Below are 6,249 nucleotides of genomic sequence, written 5' to 3' on the forward strand. Positions count from 1 at the left end.
TGAAATATTCCATGTTTAATGCCAACCTGCCCCATCTCCTCTCTGTTTGCTGTCAGCACCGTTTTCCATTGAGCCATACTTGTCTCCAAAAGCCCTACCACATTCTCAGCAAACTTCATCATCAATAATGTTTCACGTATCCATTAATGAGGAACCATATCATAAGCCTTTCTGTAATCGATCCATGCTATGCTCAGATTTCTCTTCTTCTTTTTCTTCTTCTTCTTCTTCTTCTTCTTCGCATCCTGCATTAATGCTTTATCAGTTAGTAGTTGCTCTTTGGTACCTCTCAAGCCTTTCCGGCACCCGTTTTGTTCGTCAGGAAAAACACCATTACTCTTAAGATATTCATAAATTTTCTCCACAAATATTCCAGTCAACAGTTTCCACATCAGTGGCAGACATGTAATTGGTCTATAATTATTGGCATCTGTTCCTTTTGCAGGATCTTTTGTTCTTCCCTTACAAAACCAATCAGGGACATCTCCCGACTCTACAATCCTTTGCAGAGCAGCAGCTATAGGTGGATAAATGCATGGAAACTGTTTAAACCAGAAGCCCATCACTCCATCTGGATCATGTGCCTTCCAGTTTGTCATCCTTCCTATGCCAGCCTTAACGTCATCGATGGTTATCTCAACGTTCTGCTAGCCTTTCTCTGACCTCTCCCAACCAGCTAGCCTTCTTATTATATCGACCTTCGACAGACCAAATCCCAGTCCAGAATTTCGAATTTTCATACCACCAGTGTAGACCTTCTCTTAACATTGTTAGAACGCTCATTGTTCCCTTTTCCAGCAATCTATACCTCCTTTCAAGCTCGTCCTTAGCTTTCTGTCCTAATTTAACTCCTTTTCTTATGTCCTCGATTCTACCAATGTCTTTCCGCCACTGTTTAATACTTTCTTCAAGCCGCCTCTGCGAGTATGGCCTTCTATCCTTCACTTCTTTCTTTTTCTTCTGTATTAAGCCAAGACGATTCGCAATAATGTCTGACGCTGCATACAGAAGCCTGTTGAGTTCCATAATCGATATATTCTTTCTTATGATGTTGTGAATTACTCCTTGAACTATTTTACCTCGTTTTTCACCTTCCGCCTATCACTGCTCTTCATACTTGGAATCTCTATGATATTGTCTCGAACAAGAAGAACCTCTCTTAACTTCTGAAGTACTTCTTTTTCTACAGAAGTCAAAATTTGAACTTCACCACCACTTCTCCATACATCTGCTCCTTTCACTGGTTCCATTGTCTCAATGATCTCATCTTTCAAACTCCTTCTAACCATTCCCCCTAATTCCATTCCTCCTCAGTTGTCCACCTCTCATCATCGCTTACATTTCCAGTCTGCACTTCCAGTTTCTCAGTTCTTTCATCAGAGCTAGTTTCATCAATTTTACTTTCGTTATTCATTTCATTCCTAACCATCCATTCAATCTCTTCTCTTGCAATCACTGAAAGTAGGTTGTTATTTTTAATTTGTTTTAATAATAATAATAATAATAATAATAATAATAATAATAATAATAATAAAAACAACAACAACAATATTGATAATATTGATGATAAAATAATAAAGTCAAAAATAAAGAATTAAAAATATTAAGGTAAAAGGTAATAAGCTAAAAAATAAAAGTCAAGTAAAAATAATATTATTATCATTAATATTAAAATTAATATAATAACAATAGTTATAACAACATTATTAACAATTAATGTATGTATAAATACACTAGGTATTGATTTTAAGGTAAAATGGCACTGAAAATAAGGTTAAGAAAGGGGCTAAAATTACGTAGTCTGGTAAGAGAAATGGAAAGGTTGCGAGGGAGAACGGAGGGAGGTAACAGGTCCATGAAGGGGTTATTCTTATTATCGGGGGGTGGGGGCTAATATACGCATGCACACACACGCACACACTCTCTCTCCCTCTATTTCTCTCTGTTTCTCTCAAACATACACACACACGCTTTCTTCCTTCTACAATCATAATCTAGTGGCGTCGATTATTAAGTTATGTTTTTAAAATTTGAAACTCTCAGTCTAAAACGCTCGTTTAACGTTTTTTTCTGTTTGTTCACTTTACATTGTTTCCGTTTTCAATGTCGCTGATGATTTCACGCTGACTCTTTCCAACCTCTTATGGTTGATTCGGCATAATGAAAGCAATGGTACGACCTTGAAATATGTATATATAGTGTCGTAATAAATATTGTATCTTAAGATCGTGCACTTTATTGGATTTTTTTCATCGCCTCCTGACACGCTATATATATATATATATATATATATATATATATATATATATATATATATATATATATATATATATAACTACTTAATTTACTCACATAAAATTAATATACGAAAGTATAGATTTATGTGTAAACTTTAAGTATTTACTTCAAAAGTGCTCAATACGTAGGTAGAGCTAGTTAGTAATTTATAAAATATATATGGCGATTAAGCTACACTGAATATTCCGCGTTTCATCCACTCTAGGACTCCTCAGGCTTATGCGCGAATTCTGTGGTTGTTTATCGTTGCTTTTATAAAAAACAATAAACAACTACAGAATATATATATATATATATATATATATATATATATATATATATATCATAAGTTTTGGTTTCGATTCAAGCTGATGCACATGTCATATGAATATATTTTTTTACTTTTGACATCACAACACACACACACATATATATGTGTGTGTGCGTGTGTGTGTATGTGTGTGTGTGCGTGTTCTCTGGATGTATATTATAAAGTTACGATTCCATATATATTTGAAATCGCAACTTTATAATATATAAAACCGACAGAATATACATATATATATATTTTTGAAACATATATATATATATATATATATATATATATGTTTTGTCGATTCTAATATATTATAAAGTTGCGCGTATGCGGTCTCCCTCTGGTGCTGCATGTGATATTACCCCACAAAAAATAGTGAAGAAATGATGAATGTGAGAAATGTGAAGGGCCAACATTGTCTTCACATGTTCGCCAAGTTTCAGAAAAATCTAATAGATTGGGCAAAAGTTATGTGGTAAAAAGTGTCATTTTCTGCAATTTATAGGAATTTGTGACCCCTTTTAAGCTCCTATGAACGCCGAATCCCAGTGAAAATTAACAAATGGTGCAGTTTCATGCCTTAAGACATGTACATTTCAATTTTGCATCATGGAAAACCACCATGTAGACACGCATATCAAGTTTTTTGAGTAATATGAAAAAAGAGCTCCAAAAAGGCATGTTTTTTTTTTAGCCCTAAACGTCCCAGAGATATTCGGACCAGAATTTTGCCAGCGTCACTCATACTGGATTTATATAAAGAACAATGACCTCCATATTTTGGCCAAGTTTCAGGAAAATCTAATGAATGGATCAAACGCTATGGGACAAAGAATGTCATTTTTTGTCATTTTGGGGCATGGGGATTTTTTACCTCTTTTTAGCCCCTGGGGACTCATCTCAGTGTAAATGGATAACGGTGCAGTTTAGTTGACCAACGTGAAAACCATTATATAGTCTCACATATAAAGTTTTTGTTAAGAAATATGAAAAAAAGAGCCACAAAAACGCATTCTAACGATTTCTTGGTAAAATTATTTTTTAACACAAAAAGTCTCCGGCGACGCGAACTAGAATTTTGCCATAGTGGATTTATATATGGAACTATGGGCTTCACATTTTGTGCCAAGTTTCAGAAAAATCTAATGGATGGATCAAAAGTTATGGCGCAAAACGTGACATTTTTGGCCTTTTGGGGGCATTTTTGGCCCCTGTAGAAACCCTGGGGACGCAACGGGAATTTTCACAATTTTTTTTTACTATGCACAGGTACTTAATAAAATACAATGTGTGGCAAAATTTCAGGAAAAACTAATGGACGGTTATGTGAGTGTCATCAGCTAAAATCGAAACTGAAACCAAAACTTATGAAGAATTCTTGATAAAATTATTTATTTAAAAAAAATAGATTACTGGAATGCCATCAGCTATAATCGAAATCGAAACCAACACTTATGAAGAATTCTCTGTAAAATTATTTATAACAAAAATAAATAACTTTAGCGCCATCAATTATAATCGAAACTGAAACCAAAACTTTTGAAAAATTGTTAGTAAAATTATTTATTACAAGAAATAGGAGTCCATGATAATAATACTACAGACACTCTGATGTAAGCGTGACACACAAAATAAATAACATCCTATTAATATATCGAGTGGATCCAATATAACATGATAATAAATACGAACTATCCATGAATCAAAATATCAAATTTAAGTATATTTTATGACCGAACAATGCTAGTAAGTTTATAATAGCAGTTTTGTTTGCTTGCTATGCTTATTTTTAAAATGAAATGTTCGTTTATCTATTTGGATAGCTTTTTAAAATGTTGGTTTGCTACGCTTATTTTTAAAATGAAATGTTCGTTTATCTATTAGGATAGCTTTTTAAAAATGTGTGTTTGCTACGCTTATTTTTAAAATGAAATGTTCGTTTATCTATTAGGATAGCTTTTTAAAAATGTTTGTTTGCTACGCTTATTTTTAAAATGAAATGTTCGTTTATCTATTAGGATAGCTTTTTAAAAATGTGTGTTTGCTACGCTTATTTTTAAAATGAAATGTTTGTTTATCTATTAGGATAGCTTTTTAAAAATGTGTGTTTGCTACGCTTATTTTTAAAATGAAATGTTCGTTTATCTATTAGGATAGCTTTTTTAAAATGTTTGTTTGCTGCGCTTATTTTTAAAATGAAATGTTCGTTTATCTATTAGGATAGCTTTTTAAAAATGTGTGTTTGCTACGCTTATTTTTAAAATGAAATGTTCGTTTATCTATTAGGATAGCTTTTTAAAAATGTGTGCTTGCTACGCTTATTTTTAAAATGAAATGTTCGTTTATCTATTAGGATAGCTTTTTAAAAATGTGTGTTTGCTACGCTTATTTTTAAAATGAAATGTTCGTTTATCTATTAGGATAGCTTTTTAAAAATGTGTGTTTGCTACGCTTATTTTTAAAATGAAATGTTCGTTTATCTATTAGGATAGCTTTTTAAAAATGTGTGTTTGCTACGCTTATTTTTAAAATGAAATGTTCGTTTATCTATTAGGATAGCTTTTTCGTGTATCTAATATTCAAATAACATTTGCGTCGGTTTGTGACACACTTGTTTGAACAGTATTTTTATCGATACATGTGAATGACGAATGGATACTTCTTAAAACATACCTGTTTTTTTTTCTTCCATTAACCATCAGTGCGAAATAATTCACATTTTCCTTTTATTTTAATTTACTATAAAAGAAGAATAGCTAACATTCTTCAAAGAATACTATGTTTCTTAGAAAAGTAAAACAAATCCCGATTTATGTGCCTCCTACGAGGTTAAAATTAGAAACATGTCGGTTTTTAATGTAGAGTAAATTCAACTCCCCAAAAGAAGGCAAAAATTGCCTCAGACGAGAAAGAGCTCTAAACAGATCAAGTGTAGAACACATTAAGTGTAGTATCAGATTCTACACTTTGCTCTTAGCTAACGATAGGTGCACTTTCATATCACTGAAGTTGGCCTGACGTTAATAATTTTCCAAGCGAAGGCGATGCATCAATATCCGCTCATCATCTCTATGCACGAAACGAGGGTAAGATTTAGTCATCTTTTCTGTTTATGAAGGGCGGAACGCATTCTAATGATATTTTTTTTTTAAATACGATAAAAATCGTTTCCTTATATTTGTGTCGACTTGTGTAAATGTATCATTAGTGCTGGAAAGTCAAGGATCATTTTCACATTGCATTTGTATTGTAAACAGATGGAGGGCTAAATGTAAAATCACAGTAAACCAAATTTTATGACTAGACGAATTTGTTATGAATGTAAACAATGAAGAAAACGCATGTCAGAAAGTTAGAAACGATGAGTGAACACCGACTTTAACCACTTTTAAAAACTGTTTGTATTTACTCCATAAATAATTTGCTATGATGTGTTCATACAGCAGGTTACTGCCAAACTGAAGCAGTTACAAATTCTATGTATGAGATGAGATTTGAAGGTTAGTTGTTACAAAAACACCTTAGAGAGATAAGTTTTCACAGAAATATCTTACACCTTTTGTAACTGTTCTGCTTGCTTATTTATGATTCTGAGTAACGCCGGATTGCCCTGCAGGATACTGGTGATTAAATAAAAAATTAAGCTGGCATGAGAA

Source organism: Euprymna scolopes, chromosome 37 (assembly GCF_053919585.1).
Source record: "Euprymna scolopes isolate OS-2025 chromosome 37, ASM5391958v1, whole genome shotgun sequence".
NCBI classification, from domain to species: domain Eukaryota; kingdom Metazoa; phylum Mollusca; class Cephalopoda; order Sepiida; family Sepiolidae; genus Euprymna; species Euprymna scolopes.